The 19,134-nt window shown below is 46.5% G+C and overlaps 1 protein-coding gene across 4 annotated transcripts in view; it reads left to right on the top strand.

Moving 5' to 3' along the window:
- The window catches only part of SLC41A3 (solute carrier family 41 member 3), an 88,421-nt gene that overhangs the window by 37,004 nt on the left and 32,283 nt on the right, over positions 1 to 19,134 (top strand). Inside the window, exon 1 of one of the 4 annotated variants that reach the window (XM_039481802.1) lies at positions 15,294 to 15,454. The exons of 1 other annotated variant lie outside the window; for it this stretch is intronic. The gene's annotated coding sequence lies outside the window, so the exon portion shown is untranslated. Of the gene's footprint in view, positions 1 to 15,293; positions 15,455 to 18,210; positions 18,247 to 18,746; positions 18,971 to 19,134 lie in introns of those variants that run through there. 2 more of the 4 variants (XM_039481803.1, XM_039481801.1) reach the window with 2 other exon arrangements.

The following is a 19,134-nucleotide window of genomic DNA, read 5'->3' as shown; positions in this document are numbered from 1 at the left end:
GAGCAGGTTGGACTTTTTTAAAATTTAGATGCAAATTTGAAAAAAAAATGGGAAACATTTTTGACACATCTTTTTCTGAGGGGGTTTCCCTCCTATTTTCAGCCTAGTACTGGTTGAAATGTTTCATTTTATTTATTTATTTGTGTGTGTGTGTGTGTGTATAGTTGGAAAGGAGAGGTAATTTTGGGGAAACAGGTTCACAATCTCCATGTGCCCTATTTTATACTTTCAAGGTGGTGACTTTCTTGATGATTGGGCTATTATGGTGCTGCTGTGCCTTTTTAGAAAAGCAGCCAGTAGCCACTTCTGTCCTCCAATCTCTTTGGTCTAGGCTGAGCCTGAGAATCCTGAAAGAATTCTCAATTGATACTGGATGAAACCGCATGTTATGTCTTGTGACCTGCTCTCTGATAATAAGCATAAAAGTACGGACAGATCCTTTTCACACCTGCATGGGCCTCACATTGGGGTTTTAGCTTCAGGATCTGGCATTCAGCTAAAGGAATATTCACTCGGGATTATGTTTCAATGAGGATTCACGGCCAGAGTTTCCTGGGAAGGCACAAATTCTTCAAAAGTTCAATAAACTATTGCCCTCTCCCCCTCCACACTCCAAAAACGGCTTCTGCCAGTTCTCAACGTCACTGTCCTTTTATGCTTATTATCAGAGAGCAGATCACAAGACATAACATGCGGCCGCTAATGCAGCTGCTTCCAAACAGGCCAGACCATTACAAATATAGAAAGCACAAGGGTCTCATACCTATTATGGCTCTTGTTACTCCTAAACACTCGCTGCCAGATCAGAGTTTCCAGGAGGCAGAAAAGGGAACTGGTTCTATTCACAAGAATTTCTTTCTTTTGTATTATTGTACTGCATTCTTGTAAAACATATTCTCCCCCGTTCGCCCATCTGTGCAGATACCCAGTTCAGAAGTATGCTTTAACTGTCAATCCAAGGACTTTAGATTTTTTGCTTAGCACACAGATACATAAATAGATCTCTCCTTAAAGATACCAGAGCTATTTTGTATCCTATTTGAGGCAGAAAGATGCTACTAATGGAATAAAAATCTGCCAATACAATATGCACCTTTACAGCACCTTCCATGTAAGCGTCTCAAGATACTTTACAAACATCCCCAAATTAAGATTTATAGTAGCCCATGTTGGGTGGTTAATTTTAGTTAGCCAAGTTTTACAGATTGGGAAACTAAGGCACAAAGGGCCAGATTTTCAAAAGTATTCAGGTGCCTGAAGATGCAGATAGGTGGGATTTTCCAAAGTGCCTAGGGACCTACATATCCTTGAAACTCTGGCCCAAAAGCCTAAATGTTGGTCAAGGATACACAGCAATTCTGTGGCTGAGCTGAGAGTAAAACCTTGCTTTCCTGCCTCCGAGGTTCATGTTTCAACCACTAGACCATGCTGCCTGGCAAGGACATATACATGTCAAGCTCTCTCTCTCTCTCTCTCTCTCTCTCTCTCTCTCTCTCTCTCTCTCTCTCTCTCTCTCTCTCTCTCTCTCTCTCTCTCCGGTTCAAGGCTTTCGGTAAGGAGTTTGAATTAGCCACCTCAGCATGTCTCCTGTTCTAATAGCTACAAATCCTCATTGTTCCTGAACTGGCTGCCTGGCAGATAATATAAACCAGTCACCGCTGGTAGTAGAAAATAAGGCTCTGGTTATGGCCAGAGGAATGTCAGTGATTTGTTTAACATTCAGTGTGCAGGTTTCTGAAAAGCCAGTGCAGGTGATGGATCTGTAAGGCCTTTGGCTTTAGGTTTCTGGCTTTTAAAAAAAAAAATCTGGGAATTTATTGTTTATTTTCAAAAATAATTTTAAAATGGGTGAAAACAGGTTAAAAAAACTAAAATGAAGGGCCAGAAGGGGTGAGAGGTTCCCAGTACTCACGGAGGGGAAGGGCAGGACAGGAGGATGAGTGGCGTCTGGTACTCCCAGGGGTAGTAGTCAGGGTGAGGGGTCTCTGGTACTCATGGGGGTTAAGCTGGTGTGGGGGCTGGCAGGTGCCCGGTACTCATGGGGGGCAGAAGGTGGAAAATGAGGGGTTCCCAGTACTCTCAGGGGCGCAGTGGGATCCTTCCACTCCCTGGGGGCCTGTCACAACAGCGGTCGAGCAGTCTCAGCTGCAGGGCCACCCGGGGGGGAGGGGGCAAGAGGGGCAATTTGCCTCAGGCCCCGGGCCCCACAGGGGCCCCCACAAGAATATAGTATTCTATACTATTGCAACTTTTTTTATGGAAGGGGCCCCTGAAATTGCTTTGCCCCGGGGCCCCTCAATCCTCTGGGCAGCCCTGCTCAGCTGCCAGGACCTGGCTTCCTCTCTCACTCCCTCACAGCCCAGGGGAAGCAGACAGGGCTGCGCTGAAGGCAGGGGTCAGGAGGGGGCTCTGTCTGGCAAGGAAAGCATGTGGGGGCTATCACCCAGGTCCCTGCCTGTCTCACTCCCACCCTGTGCAGCAGCAGTCGCCAGCCAGCAGTTACCCTCCTCCGTGGAGTTGTCCTGTGGGGGACTCTGTGCGGGGGAAACTGGCTCTGGCAAGTGCTGGCACTTGCAAAATTTGTGTTAAAATCAGTAAAACCTGAATATTTGCGTTTTCAAAATCTGCGAAATTATTGGGGAAATTCGGTACAGACTGAATTTGTATGCAGATTTGTCTGAGGCCCAGCTAGTCAATGTGATGACTAAGCTAGGTTTCTCAAATGTTGGCATCTAACTTGCAAAACCTACATGTGTACCTGTTGCACACATAATCTGAGCATTTGCACACATTAAATGAGTAACTGCATGCAAACAAGAACGTATGATCCTCACAGCTGTCCACTTTGCAAACACAAATGCAGGATTTCCTTGCGCAATAGTTGTCTATGGTAATGTTGTCATGTAGCTTTACTGTTATTTCATATTGATATTGCAATAGCGTCCTGGTCACAAAATCAGGATCTGGTCCCATTACGCTGGATGCTGTACTAATACATATAAAGACACGGTCCCAGCCCTAAATATCTTACTGATATTTTTACTGCTGTTATTAGAAGGGAGAAGGGACTGGACATGAGGAGTTCTGGGAATTATTAGTTTTGTGGGCACAGCAGGAGAACTGGGACACTGAAAGTTTGTTCCTGGATCTGCCACTGATTCATATACCCTTAGGCCAGTCATTAAACCTCTTGTGCCCCAGTTTCCTTAAATAGTACATAAGGATAATACCATCTAATTTACAAGGATGTAGTGAGGCCTAATTAATTATGTCTACACATCTATAACACCTTTCATCCAAGGATCCAAATGCTTTTTTCAAACAGTAAGTAATGTTCACAACAAGCCTAAATGGGTAGGTTGGAAGGAATATACAAGAATTATGTACCTGCCTCTGGAATAAAAAGGCATAACAGTTGTGCCCTGCAACATTACACAAGAGTTTAGCTAGCAGAAGAAGAGAGGACAGAGCCTGCATGCATTTGCACAGGCAGTGAAAGTGTAGGTACATAGAATGTAACCACCCAGGTTGGAGTTTGGGGGATGCTACCTTTACTCTTACAAAAAGGTGCTGTGGGTTTACATTTTGTCCAAATGAAGGTACCTCCGACACCATAGCACTCCCGTCCACCATACTGGAGCACTGGCACGGTACTGATTCCTGTAATAGTGAATTACCTCTTGCTGCAGAATCGTGGAGTTCCTTGGAGGTCTCCCCTTCAAGCAGTGATGTGGCCATGCCCCGCTTAGCCTGTGACAACGGCCAAGGTTGACAAACAAAGGAGTACGCACATACTCATTCAAAGGATTGTTTCTCAACATGAAAAAATCTCCCAGCAAATCCTACATAACAGTCTTCCCATGGCTTGGAAAATTCCTATCTTCCTGTGCTCCAGGAGGCTATTTAATTCTTAATCCAAGGCTTTTGAAGGGAAAAAGATCTACAAATGGTTAATATGTATATTACCAGATCACAACTCTGGGGATGACTATGCCTAAAAAGGCCACAGAGGATAGTGGCACGTTTTCCCATAAGAATGCAGCAGTCCCCAAAGAAGATACTGCTGGTGTTAATCTGCAGATGGTGCTTCCCGCTAAATATAGAAACCAGTTTTCCATCTCATAAGCCAGTTCTAAATAAATACATCTTTCTTCAGAAAGCCTGGCGAGGCCCCAGCTGAACTGAGCAACCTCAGGCACTGAGCAATAACACCTGCCTGTAAACCTTGGGAGCCTATGTGTGCAACCTGCCAGGCTGGCGGGTGAGCTGGGGACCGGGGACACCTAGCTCTTCCCAATTAGAGGATGCCTCTAATTGTTTTCAGAGCTCTGGGGAGGGCAATGAGGCCAAGTGAACAGATCTGCTCTGTGCATTGAGCATTTGTCTCCGTCTTTGCTCCCTTCCCATTCTGGACTGTCAAAAAAAACTGTATTTATGGGAGAGAGTCAACAGGGGAAATTAGTGCTTTGTGGGTGGGAAAAGGGAGTGTGAAAATCATGTAATATAATTAGAAGTGCTGCCTAAAGTTATTGCTTTAGGTGTTCAAAATAAGGGCCCAGTTCTTCAAACCCTTATTCACATGAGTAGACCTTGAACTGCTCAGAACCATGAGCAAGAGTGGACCCTAAAGAGAGCCGATAACTCAGAAAAGGGACTGCATTGGAACAGTGGGTGAGAGTGCTGTATGTAGTGGTTACAGCAGAAGAATTGCTGGGAGAGGACTCTTGGATTTCTATTTCCGGTCATGCCAATGACAAGCTGCATAACCTCAGGCAAGTCGCTTAGCTTCTCTGCACCTCAGTTCCCTATCTGGAATGTAGGAGTGACAATTCTGATCTTTGTCAGATAGGCTTACGAGGCTTAGCTAGTTAATGGATAGTTAATAGCTAGTTAATGTTACTAATAATTGATGTCAAGAAATTAAAGTTCTGGATGTGAACAACCTTGAACGTTGAGAAAGTTTGGATCAGGATCCATATTCTGCCCTTCTCTAAAAATAACAGTAACACACATTTATATTGCTTTTTTTCCCCCCAAAAAATGCCATCCCACCATTAATTGATCTGCTTGGGGATCCTGTAAATTGCTTGCAGATCCTTGGATGGAAAGTGCTATAGAAGCATAGAATATTACACAGCTCATATGTCCACAATATTTCTAGTGGGTGAAGTACAAGGGAACTGAAATCCATACACTCGTACACACAACCAGGGGCCGGGGAGTGGAGTAGTTGCAGCACAGGCTGCATAGCTGCTAGTTCAGCCCCAAGGCTGGAGTAGTGGCCAGACCCCTGCATATCACTTGTTCGGATGTCAGAGCAAGCAGACCCATGTAAATGTATGTAGCCCCTCTCTGCCAAATCATGTGAGCTTAGGGCACAGAACCCTTCTGGCATTAAGCATTTGCTGGTGGTACCGATTGTGGGGCTTTGATAGTTGGAGGGCTTTGCAATTCTCTTCTGAACCAAGGTGAAATCAACCAATAAGAGTTTATGCCCTGAGATTTGTTTGTCCCTATTTTAGAGCCACATCCTGAGAGGTGCGGACTTTGAAGTTGAATGGATTGAGATGAGCTCAGCACCTTCCAGGATTTCAAAAGTGGCCACTGAAACTGCAAATGCAATGATTCACATCTGAATTTTCCTTGGTGCAAACTGCATCTGCATAATATTTAGTTGGGTTTGTAACTGCTTTGAGCAGGGGGTTGGACTAGATGACCTCCTGAGGTCCCTTCCAACCCTGAGATTCTATGATTCTATGAATACCCATGTGCAATTTGCATGCACAGAATGGAAGGTTCAGATATGTAAAAATGGAGGTGAGTAAAACTGAACCTGCAATTTTAGAGGCTGATTTTGCAAATGTGACACCCAAATGCTGAATTTCTTTAGCTGCCACATATTATATTATGTATCATTTCCTTTTTATTTTTTAATGCCTCTTTGTGATAATGGCTCTATCCATGCTTAGACTCCACGATCCAGACAAGCCTTGACCTCTCTGCTGCGACCATCAGCTAGTCCCAGGTCAGCTATGCTGGTGGGTTCTGTGCTGTGAACACCTGTCGACTGGGAACTGTACTGAGACCAACAATTCATTTCACAGGCCTCTAAATAATCATCAGACAGTAATAACGTGCAGCCATTACTGACCTGAGTAAGATGAGCACTGGCAACATGGAGCTGAAAGGCTCTTTCACTCATAACCAAAACCCTGAGTCATGCAGTCCAGATAATTCGAAAACAAATTTGATAATGTCTATTTTTTCCACAAAACTACAGATTGTGAAATACAGGACAGACAGAGCATCCATTAGAACAATTTATGTATTTTAAACAACACAAAATGCTCAGAAATTAAATGCAAAGGTTCAGGAACTAGATCAGCAAAACCCAAGGATAAAATAGGTGCCTGAGGAAATGGCCTAACAAACTGGAAAGACGCTTCAAAACAATCATTTTGTGAGTCACTTAATAAAATCACTTTAATACGTATGTGCTCTGGGGAATAAACCACCTAGATCTGATTCCTCTTAAGTATGAGGCATTAATCTGTGGGAGGAGAGGGTTGGAAGGAAGCATTGTTCCTTTTCCTTCAGGGCAATGATGTGTTTCTAAATGTATTTAATGGTGCAAAGCATAACATGGGGCTGAGTGCCTTAGAATGATGGATTATTTTAACAAGTGCAAAACAGAAGCAGTAGAAAGATACAGAACCATTGCCCCATGTATTTATAATAGGAAATCATTCTCAGACTGGACTGAGCAGCAGAAACGATACAATCCTTGCCCATCTTTGGAGCTGCTTTGTTCCAGCAAAGAGAGTCCCTCTCCCCTTTCCTAAAGCCCTCTCAATAGCTTGTAAATCTGCTCTGAAAACACGTGGTTACCACTGTGGGGTCTGCTGTGTGCATACACAGTCAGCACCGCACACCATTACGTAGTAAGGCAACTTAGATTGCTCTTGTTCCGCTTTCTGAGGAGCAATTACTAAAAAGTCTGAGACCACTGACAGCCCAGGAAAGACTGAGTTAGGGCTGCTAGCATCTTTTACTCTCCACGGTGTGTAACGCCCATTTAATGGATGTCTGGAAATAATGCCTGATATATGCACCGCAAATGATGCAATATCCAACTCAGGAAAGAATTTTAACTAATTAATCACATGAGGTGAATCAGAGCTGGTGCTAGGCGTAAGCATACTAAGCAATTGCTTTTATGGCCCCAAGCAGCTGAAGGGAGCCTCCATTCACTTGTTTAGTATGTGTTGGGGTGGTGCAAAAATATTCCTGCTGAGGGACCCCAGTGGGCTAGCACTGACTCTGAGCTGAATGTAATGTATTTGTTAATATCACTAAAATACTTCAAAGGTGAAACATGCTGGATAAAGTCTAAATACTATTTCTCCCCTCCATGGCTAGGTGTATTGTGCATTTCTCTCTTTGCTTTGAAACATCAGCTATTGGGGACACTGGATTAGATGGATCAGTGGTGAAAATCCTACTAGACACAGATCATCACCAGGGCCGGATTAATGCACAGGCTTTAGGGGTTGCAGCCCAGGGCCCTGGGCTAAGGGGGGCGCTGGCGCAGCAGGGCTCAGGCAGGCTGCCTGCATGCCATGGCCCCACGCCGCTCCTGGAAGCGGCTGGCTGCTGGCACGTCTCTGTGGCTCCTGGAGGAGGGAAAGGCGATTCTGCGTGCTGTCCCCATCCCCAGCACCGTCCCTGCAGCTCCCATCGGCCAGGAACCAACCAATGGAAGCTGCAGGGGCGGTGCTTGGGGGCACGGGCAGTGCACAGAGACACGCTGTCCACCTTCTGCCAGGGGCGTGCAGAGACGTGCCAGCAGCCAGCCACTTCCGGGAGCGGCGTGGGGCCATGGCGTGCAGGCAGCCTGCCTGAGCCCTGCTGCGCCGCCGTCCGGGAGCCACCTGTGGTAAGAACCTCCTGGCTGGCTACACCTCACACCCTGTCCTGCACCCCAACCCCCTGCCCCAGGCTGGAGCCCCCTCCTAGACCCAAACTCCTTCCCAGAGAGAAACTAATATAACAGCTGTTCTAAGGCAAGAAGTAGGCTATTTCAAATTAACTTAACTATATTCTACATGTTTTAAGACTGAAATGTAACCACAGAATGACTTTAAAAAGCAAGTTTAGTATGGCGTTAATAGCCTCAATGCCATAATGGGGATAATTTTATTTTAAATTAGGAAAAAACTTGTATACAGGGGCCCCACAAAATCTAATAGCCCCGGGCCTACAGGAGAGTTAATCCAGCCCTGGTCATCGCACTCCCATGTTCCTTGCGTGTATTGATTAAGAATAGGCTTATGCTAGAGATGGGCTCGAGCCAAAGTTTCAGAACGGGATCCAAACCTGACATTTAGAGTTGGTGAGGTCAGGGTTTCAGTTCAGCCCCCCCCTCTCTTTCTAATGTGGTGGTTGGTTGGTTTGTTTTTTAATTACACTGAATGGTTTTGTCTCCAGTTCTCTCTTAGGGATGCCTATGAGGGAACCACAAAGGGGAGCTCATTTTGTCTTCTCTGTGGGCTGTTCTGAGAGAGCACCCCGCACCCCGTAGATGGGACGGCATCTGGAATGTTCCCCATCGAGATGCCATCTCCTTTGCAGTCCTGCCCCGTGAAGGTGCGGGGGAGGGGAGGGGTAAGCGGCATGTTCGTTTTGCCCTTGCGTGGCTGTGACAGCGTCCTGAATGATCAGCCCTTGTGTGGGAATATGAGGCTGTGTTCCTCACTAAAATAGGGAAATGGCTAAATAACAAACGTATGCTGAGAGTCCGAGTCCACATGGGGTCCTTGGTACAAGACAGATGAATTCCAGCACAGGCTCTAACCGGCATTTTCTGTTTTGCGGAAGCGCTGGCACCCTGAGATCAGGTCTCAAAATGGACATGGCCTGATGTTGTTTGGGACTGTTTCCTGGAAGTGCCTCTTGGAAACAGACACCCTCACTTGTGCCTCCCATCCAGAAATATGACCGAGAGAGGAAGACCATCTAAAATAGGTTGTTGTTATGCATGGAGAGAGCCCTGTTCCTTAAACTCTTGGTTTCCAAGTAAACAAGCTTGGGAGGTAAATTAGCAAAAGAGGCTGATTCATTAGCAGCAAGGCAAATCTGTGCACTGGAGAGGTGCCCAGCTCCTCAGAGAGATTTGCATAGCAACATGCTTCTCAAATCTGAACGGAACAAGCTATGTGACACACAAACTTGAACTGTTTCACAGTCACATGCTGGCTAGGCTCATTGCTTATCTCACGGGGTGTCCTGAGAGTATCAGCTGCTCCAACCCCACATGGGATTATAAAGAGGTGAGTAGGGAGCATGGCCAGCTAAACGTCTTCCAGGGCGGGGGATCCAAAAAGACCCTTCTCCCCTCAACCTTTGAAGCCTGAAGACTCTCAAGATGAGAAAAGGGTTTCAGATCCATTTTCTTTTTTAAAGCTAGGTCACTGCTATGGCTGGACTAAATGCTTTGGATAAAGTCTGTCTGTGCAGCTATGCTGATCTGTCAACAACACATGTTACTGACATGTTTAATGGTATTGAATAGCCCCGTTGCTAGAATATCTGAGTATCATGTACTAAATTAATAGCACCTTAATGTTTGGCTGCTAACGGACTTTACACATCACCCTTCCTATCTTCTGTGCCCCTATCCTGAATGAGATCATTTCAGGCAGTGGTTTTCTCCCTCAAGGAACAAAGCCAGGGCATTCTTCTTCTGGCATCGTTACGGAGGGGAGGCTTGTGCACAGAGATGAATCCATTGCCTTGTGGAACAAGCCAGAGAGGTGAGAGGGGAATTTAGTCTCTGTGGCCCATTCAGTCTTTTAGCTTCTCTGCAAATGCTGCTAGGAAATTGCAATGGGGCCAATTAGTACCAATTATCATATGGGCACCTGTCCATGAGACAGGAATGGAAATCAACAAACTCATTTCACATGGGCCACTGAACAGCTGTCAGATTGTAAAGATTTCTAACCACTGCTGACCTGGGCCAGATTTGAACCCCTGACCTACAAATGACAGGCTTGGAATCCCAAGACTATGAGTCTTCCAGTAAATCAGCATGCTGGACAATATATTCCGCTGAGAGTGGGATTGAACACGATGTCACGCTATGCTGCTGCCATCTAGTGGCACATTGGTACAAGTTTCCCATGTCACCTGAGTATCATAGAAGAGCAAATAAATTCATGTGGGCAACAAAATGGGTGGAAATCACACTAAAATCTAATGCCCTGAATGTATTACATGCATGTGTGATATACAGTAGGCTTTATGATGTACAGTCTTTTGTACATTATTACATTAGTAAAAACAATATTGACAGGATTTTTTAACTAATATTCATGGAGCTTATCATCCTGTATTGGGCCTTATCTGTGTTAAAATTAATTTACAAATCTAAAATAAAATCAGAAATGAGAAGTATAAAGCAATAAGCCAGATATATGTTGCTGCACATTCATGTGGCCTATGGTGCTACTAATGATAAATATTTAAGTGCCCTGCTCACTGCAGTGTATTTTGTTTTTTGCAATTTTTGATGGGAGGGAGACTTTTCCAAGGGGACGTCTAGAAAACTGAGCCAGCCAGCATGCCAGCTCCATTCAATCACAAATACAAGTTAAGCAGGTGGAGCTGCCACATTGCTCTGAAGACAGCATACCTACATAATCCACATTTACCCCCTTCCTGTTTTGACCTTATAGGTGACTCCGACACAAACCTCAGCCTACACTTTCTCTCCAAACTTGGCTGTTCCTAGGGCTCTCCTTCAGGACGACCTCTGGCCCAGTCTCAAGTTCCATCTGTTCTAGTCCACATGCTAGTCATGATTTAGCAATAATTCCACTACTCCTCCTTGTAGGACTCCAGCACCGGATAACAAGATACCTCAACAGATGACCCTACACAGAATCCTAGGGTCTGATACACCATTAAATACTGGGAACCTACTCAGTGCTGGGTCTGGCCCTTTCTCTAATGAACCCTGATCAACCAAGCAGCTCACTAAGATGCAGACATGGTTACCCAGATAAAAGCTTCCTTTTCAGCGCTTCCAGTTTCTATGGTACACGCAAAGTCCATTTCACAATCGCTCTTTCTTGTGAAAGTGACAGTGAGGGGACAAAACTTGTTGATGACATACCGCCATTTGAGTCAGTCAAAAACAGAGACGGCTGTGAGGAAATTCAGAGCAGAGCCTGTGGGAAACTTTCCGCTGAAAAGCTTTCCACTGGAAAATGTTGAAATGACAGAATTGAAACATTCCATGGAAATACAGGAGCATAGAGTTTAAAGCCAGATCATCTAGTCCAACTCCTTGTATATCACAGGCCGCCACCACCACCCAGCACCCATACACTAAACCCAACAACTGAAATTAGACCAAAGTATTACAGCCCACAGGAGACTAAACTATTATGTGCCACAGGCAGAGGACAGGAGAGCCCAAGGTGCACCAGTGCCCAAGGCCCCCAAAGAGGCAGGGAAATAAGTGAGATATACCCAGATAATCCTGGCAAGTGACCCACACTCAAATGCTGCAGAGGAAGGGGGGAAAAAACCCCAAGATCACTGCCAATCTGACCGGGGGGAAAATTCCTTCCCCACCCCACATATGGATATCAGTTAGACCCTGAGCATGTGAGCAAGAACCAGCCAACCAAGCACCTGAGACAGAAAAAGCTCAGTAACACCTCAAAGCCATAGCTCCCCTCATCCAATGCCCCATCACCATCTATAGCCATCCCTGATGCTTCAGAGGAAGGAGATTTAAAAAAAATGTTGATTTTATTTTATTGAAATTCTCACAGAAACCAGGTAGGTTTCCTGCCATCTCACCCAGCCACCTCCCCAGGCTCTTTTTCTTCACACCTTTCAGAAGAATGAAAGGGTCCTCACACCTCCCAAGGTCTGTCTTCGCTGCAGAGTTAACACAGGCTCTGACTCAGGTGTTTCCCCAACCTCTCTCCCATTCACTCACAAACCTCACACTCGAGTTCCTGGTGCTTTAAACCCGGACTAGCTGGCCTGAGTGGGGTTATTAGAGCTTAGATTCTGCTTTCACTTGGGCTGGTAACCCCGTCCACTTCACAATGAGGGTGCAGGCTAATTACTTAAGTGCTGATAGTCTTCCAGTATGTTCCCACAAATTCCCCTGTGCTCCCAGAAGGACAGACCGATTCTCCCAAAATTCACTGGGAAAGAATCATAGCACAGCTCATCTTAGGCCTGGTCTACACTAGGGTGGGGGGGTCGAACTAAGGTACGCGACTTCAGCTACGCGAATAGCGTAGCTGAAGTCGAACTACCTTAGTTCGAACTTCTTACCTGTCCAGACGCTGCGGGATCAAAGTCCGCGGCTCCCCCGTCGACTCCGCCACCGCCGTTCACGGTGGTGGAGTTCCGGAGTCGACGGGAGCGCGTTCAGAGTTTGAACTATCGCGTCTAGATTAGACGCGATAGTTTGAACTCCGAGAAGTCGAATGCTACGCGTCGACCCGGCAAGTAAGTATAGACCTACCCTTAGTGCAGCATAAAGAGCCACAGGCTAGGCCCCCAGAAGTCCTAGTGACATACATGAGGAAGTGAGGCCTCAGTAACTCAGGTATGGTTTTGCAGTGTGGCTGCTCAGATGCAAGCTAGGCTAACCTGGGTGCTCAGACCCAGGTGCTGATCACCTGAGTTAATTCTGCAGTGAAGACATATCTTATCTGTAAAGTGCCTTTTGAGGTATCTCTTAAGTAGACTCTGTCTAGCTAGCTAATGCTGGCTTCATTTTTACTGCCTAGGGCAAAAGAGATTAATCAGAGAAACGTTTTTGATAATACGGGACCCTGAAGTGATCCTGGGAAGAAAATTATTTCACAGCAGAGCCGAAGGGGCCTCCTTTGTCAGAGTGGGAAATAATACAGAACAGAATAGAGAAAAGGGCTGATAGCTTCCTCCCCTCCTGGCTAAAGTAATAGCTGCCAGGAAAATTACTTTCCAGGAGAGGAACAAAAGTGGAATAGTATGAATGGGGGAATAAAGAGCTTATTAAGCACTAAGTGAAGGCTCTGTGGAGGGAGCAGGGAGAATAGAAGAGGTCAGAGGAGAGAGATGCTATGGGGAGGAATCCTAGCTGGAAACAATCCTCAAACTCCTTCATAGCTCTCAAGGCTGCTACCCACACTCTGGTAGGACTATGGAAAAGCAGCATGCAGTAATTCCAGGTTGGTGGGGACAGAGAACAACTTGGCACAAATTGGCCTCCTGTCTTTGCACAAGTAGATGAACACTGTCCAGGCTCTGCTATGAGCAAATGGCGTGTCATTCTTTCTGGAGAGCAGCTAGAACTCTGATTGCTCTCGCTCCCACAGGAGCCAGTCCAATAGATACGCTGCGCTGGATTGTGATAAACACAGGGTTTCTGTGACACTAAGTCTCAATCCAACCACTACCAGCCATCTTATATGAACCACGATCTTCTTGGCCATGTGGGAGCTAGGTGGGTGAACCTGGTTCTATCCCAAAATGACTTTCTTTATTACCCTCCAAATGAGAGGCATTGGAGAGCAGGGCCGCCCAGAGAATTCAGGGGGCCTGGGGTCTTCGGCGGCGGGACCCGGGGCGGAAGCACCCCCTGCCGTGGGTCTTCGGGGCACTTCGGCGGTGGGTCTTGGAGCGGAAGAACCTCCCGCTGCTGAAGACCCGGAGCAGATGAAGCTCTGGGGGCCCAGGCCCCATGAGAGTTTTCTGGGGCCCCCGGTGCGAGTGAAGGACCCCGCTCCAGGGACCCCGGAAAACTCTTGTGGGGGCCCCTGCAGGGCCCGGGGCAAATTGCCCCACTTGCCCCCCCTTCTGGGCGGCCCTGTTGGAGAGGATGCATAGACTGGAGGGAAGTTCCAATGCCTCCTGAAGGCATCCGAAACCTCCCCTCTCACCTGTCTCTGTATCTGCTCCAGAATTTTTTGTGTTTTCAGTTTTCCATAGAAGCCGATACCCAGTGTACCCTGCTTGTACTCCATCCTCTGGGCGTTTACTTACTGAGATCCTTGCATATATCAGTTTTCTGCTTAGCCCTCAGGTTTTATTTCAGCTTGATGGAACTCCCCCTACTTGACCAGAAGGTCTCCTTGAGCAGGGGTCTGCTCTTTGCTCCTTGGTGATCTCTGTACACCAGCACAGCAGTGTTGTCTGCGTTTAGAAGAATGCACTGACTGTGGCAATGACTTTTTGAGATTGATCTGTGCAAGATGGACTGTTGTGAGCTCTAGCAGGCTGAAGTGAAGAGCCTCTCTGAAACAGTCCATCTTTCTTGCTTTGGCTTCTTACATACGTTCCTCCAACATAGCAAACTGGAGTCAATCACCTGGAGTCTTTCTAGGTCCCACAGGGCATCTCTTTCAATGGGAAAACCTCTTGGATGCATAAGCTGCCTTTGATATTGTTAGCTGAAGGGTGTTGCTGATCAGCACACAAAAGACCTTGAAGAAGATGGTGCAGCACTATGACAGCTCTGCTCATACTTCTCAGATTCCGGAGGTTCATAATTGGCAAATGCTTCTCTTCCCCAAGACCCACATTATAGACTCCCGTAGGAATCTATGTTGCCCGTTCCCCTTTTCAACATATACAAGAAACTCATTGGAGAGGTGGTGATATCATCGGCTCCTGATATCCAGCTCTGCATCTCTTTGTTGTCAGCTGCAGTCAACACCATCACACAGATGTCTGACTTTGGCACGTATAAAGTCCTCTGCCCGCCATCAAACAATATATTTCTTATCCTTATGCCCAGAATCTAAACTACCACACACAACTCCCTTACACAGAAGAACACTAGTCTCCCATAGTATTGATTCATAATACTGTTGTAGCATTTCTGGAAGCTGTCATGATTTGCACCAGTACCGTAGAACACTGGAGTATTGATTTAATAAGTGCTGAAACCCGTTCTGACTTTCCTAATAGTGAAACTCCTCAAGAGACTTCCCACTTGCTCTGTAGATTCTTTAGGTTGAGCTGTAAATTGATAGCATAGTAAGAGCTACGAGTCTTAAAATGTCTTGTCAAGGCCACTATTTTTAACTGGCACTTCATCCCCCAGCCTTCCCCTGGAGGAAAAAAAAACTCTTCTGACCACTGTAAGGGAGGCATCATTTGCGAAGAAGCTAAGACACACAATAACGCTCTGTGAGCTGAAATTTAAGCCTGATCATTTTAGAAATGACGTTCAGAAGTAATGCATGGTCCCAGCACAGAAGCAGCTGCAGGGTTTTGTTACTGTCACTTGCAAGGGCTCACAGAACTCAAGTTTACCCTGCTCAAACCATGGACTCCCAGGCCAGGGGACACCATTCTGTCCTTATGAAACCTTTAGCATAACAACCTAACCTCCAGGACGGACTTCGTTCAGATACAACACAGTTCTGGCATTGAGGTAATGATTCTAAATCCTGAATTTTTTTGAAAATGTAAGCTGCATGCTTCAATCAGTTTGCATGAGTGCAATGATTAAACATGCTTAATGGGATTTGCGTGCTTATATGCCAGGAGTAGTAAAAACATATCTCTAGCACATTGACTCTAGAGAGGGTTGAAACAAATATCAAGGAGAGAAAACTTGCTCTCACTGAAGTCAATGAAGTCAGGATTTCACCCAGGAAACGTTAAACCTGAGGTATGTAGATACTTTAAAAAATGAGGAAATTTCTGTCTCCCCTTCACAACTGCAGCCTCTCATTCACTCAGGCCAGTGCTGAAAGTTTTAGCTTTTAACAGCATCTATTATAGAATCATGGAATTGTGGGAGAGAAAAGTTCTGTTAGATCCCATCTAGTTCTCCACCAAAAAGCTAAGCTACACGGTTGCTGCCTTCAGTATATTTTCCAGTGCTTTGTCCAGTCCAGTTTTAAATGCAAATGTGGCTTTGATTACTTCCTTTGAGAAGACTTTCACGATGTGATAGATCTCACTGTCGGGAAGTTTTTCTTGATATCCAACTGTTTTACTGTCTGAAGGAAAAAAAAATCCCTTTGAAGTAACAGACTGAAGAAATGGTTTTGGATGAAAGAAACTTCAGCAACTGCCACATTCCCTTTTTGATTGTACTTGGCCAAAGTCTATGTTTAATGGAGATTTTCTACTATCTATTTTTATTATCTATCTTAGGTACTTATATGATCCCCATTACCATAGTATCTGAGCAGCTCACAAAAGGCTATATTATCCTCACAGCACCCCTGTGAGGTAGGGAAGTGCTATTATCCTCATGCGACAGATAGAGAACTGAGTCACAGAGAGACTTGTCATTCTTACTATGCTTATCAATTTACAGCTGAGCTTCAGGAATCGACAGAGCACGTGGGTAGTCTCTTGAGAAGTGTTATTGGTGAGGAAAGACAGGCCTGGGTCCAACTCGTAAATGACTGTTGTGTGTGTGTGAACGTACTAGCACTTATATTAAAAGGTAACTAGGTAAACACTGAATAATCCTGTGGCACCTTATAGACTAACAGACGTTTGGGAGCATGAGCTTTCGTGGGTGAATACCCACTTCGTCGGATACAAGCTCATTCTCCCAAACGTCTGTTAGTCTATAAGGTGCCACAGGATTCTTTGCTGCTTTTACAGATCCAGACTAACACGGCTACCCCTCTGATAGGTAAACACTGTGTCTTGCTGTTTTGTAAATTATTGTCATTATTTTGCTGAGTTTTCCCCTGTTTTGTGGATGGCTTTCTGGGGAGCTGGGAATTTGTGGTGAGTCTTTTAACCCTTACATGTATCTCCATTTTTGTCTTATGCCTCTGTTTCCTTTGAAACTCATTCTGCATCCCTTACTCACCTCAAGTAGGACTTTTTCATGCACACAGATCCTTTTACGTTTAACTTTTTATTTTTCTGTTTGTCTTTATCTCTCATTAAAAAGGCCGGCAGCAAACATTTTGGGGCAGGTTCACAGCAAAAAGGCCATAATATTTTTAACCCTTTCCAGTCCCTGATATACAGGGAAAACCCCCTTTTCCTTCAAATCCTCCTTAAAACTCACTTCTTCTGGGAACACACTGTTAATCTGTCAAAAAGCTGTTGCACACCTATCATAACCAATACAAATACTAACTGTGCTTTAAGCTGCAGAGCTTCTACAGATCAGTCAGTGTACCCTGTGCCTGAATTGTTTTGTCTTTGTAAACCCTAACCCTGCAAGTCAGTCTGTGAGTGGACCCTCTGCATCTGCACAGACCTCCATTAACTTCAGTGAGGCATCGAAAGGGTCAGGGATCTACTGAACAACTTGCAGGATGAGAGTCTTCAACTGTAAATTCCTTGAGGCAAGAATCATATCTCCGCCTCTGCGTTTTGTACAGGGCCTAGCACACTGTTAGTGATTAACAAACAATTAATAATAGCTGCCATACCAGAGCAGAAAAATAGACCATTTAGTCTGCTGTTCTCTCACCAACAGTGGCCAAGACAGAATGCTTCAAAGAAAGATAAAGCCCTCTTTTGTGATGCACCTAATAATGCTAATATATCAGAAGCAAAATCTCCTGGTGTGAACATAAGATTTTGAAAAAGAGAACTCCTGAGTCTTAATCATAGTTCTGACGATGGACTCAGTCTATGGTTTTGAGTTACAATTAAGGCAAACATTTAAAGGCATTTTTTTTCAAATGTAGATGCCTAAAGGTAGGTACCAAACTCCACATTTAGATCGGGTCTACACTACAGACTTACATCAATATAACTATGTTGCTCAGGGTTGTGAAAAATCTACACAGGCTTGGCTACACTGGCGCTTTACAGTGCTGCAACTTTCTCGCTCAGGGGTGTGAAAAAACACTCCCCTGAGCGCAGCAAGTTACAGCGCTGTAAAGCGCCAGTGTAAACAGTGCCCCAGCGCTGGGAGCGCGGCTCCCAGCGCTGTAAGCTAACCCCCACGAGAAGGTGGAGTACGTGCAGCGCTGGGAGAGCTCTCTGCAGCAACCACACTCGCACTTCAAAGTGCTGCCGCGGCAGTGCTCTGCAGCTCTAAGTGTAGCCATACCCTGTGTTATACTGACCTAACCCCTGGTGTAAACAGCGCTATGTCAGTGGCAGTGTTGACACAGCTACTGCCTCTCCTGGAGATGGATTAACTACACTGCCAGAAAATCTCCTGAAGCCCTCTATTACCTAAATGAAAGCACCCTGACTTTGAAGTGCTGGGCACCTGCAGGTCCTCTTGATGTTAGTGGAAGTTAAGGGTGCTGCATAACTGAAAAATAGCGTCTCTCTTTTCAGGTGTCCAGGCACGGTTTTTGGACTCCGACATTTCTGCACCCAGCTTTGCGGGGCCAGGGCCAGGGCCAGAGGCTGTGCACTGCAGACAGCACATGGACTAACCCTGGGCTGGGAGCCTCATTGCAGACAGTGGCAGAGGGGCCTGGGGACGATGTGCACTGCAGGGTAGCAGCAGTCAGTGAGGAAGTTGCAGAGCCGGCTGCAGAAGTTCGGGGGGTGGGGGCTCGTACTGGATTGCAGGAGCTACCCGTGCCGTGGCCGGCCTTGATGGCTGCAGGCGGGCCAGCGGCACCACCGCAGCTTGCACCAGTTGTGGCAAAGCAGAGGCTATAATTGCAACGTGCACGCTGCATGCAGGCCTGCGGCAGCGGCGCTGAGACCGGGCCTCCCTTGCCCCGTGCCTGTCACTCCCCGCCCGCCGCTCGGCAGGGGCGGGGCAGGCCTTTCCCAGCTGCTGCCGCTCTCCCCGCCGCGGCGCTTCCTGCTGTAACGCGCCCTTCGGGCGGCGGCGGAGCCCGGGCTCCAGCTCCCGCCGCTGCTGCGAGCCCGGCTCCAGATGTGGCGCCCTCGCCTCCTTCATTTGCATATTGTGCAGCTGCGCGATGCCCCCCTCTTCGCGGGGCGAGAGCTAGGTAGAGGCCTGCCCTGGTAGGGGAGGACAAAGAGCCTGGTGAGTGCCTGAAACTGGGGGGGAGGGGGCGTGCTGGGTCAGGGTGCTCCCTCCCCCAGCCGCTTGCTCCGGGGCACTGGAACTAGGGGTGCTGGCTCCCGCACCCCCTGGCTTGAAGTGGTTTCCATCATATCCAGGGTTTACAGTTTAGTTCAATTGATCTC

Source organism: Mauremys reevesii, linkage group 7 (assembly GCF_016161935.1).
Source record: "Mauremys reevesii isolate NIE-2019 linkage group 7, ASM1616193v1, whole genome shotgun sequence".
Lineage (NCBI taxonomy): Eukaryota > Metazoa > Chordata > Testudines > Geoemydidae > Mauremys > Mauremys reevesii.
Note: the sequence above shows the minus strand (reverse complement) of the source record. Positions and strands in the feature narration are given on the sequence as shown.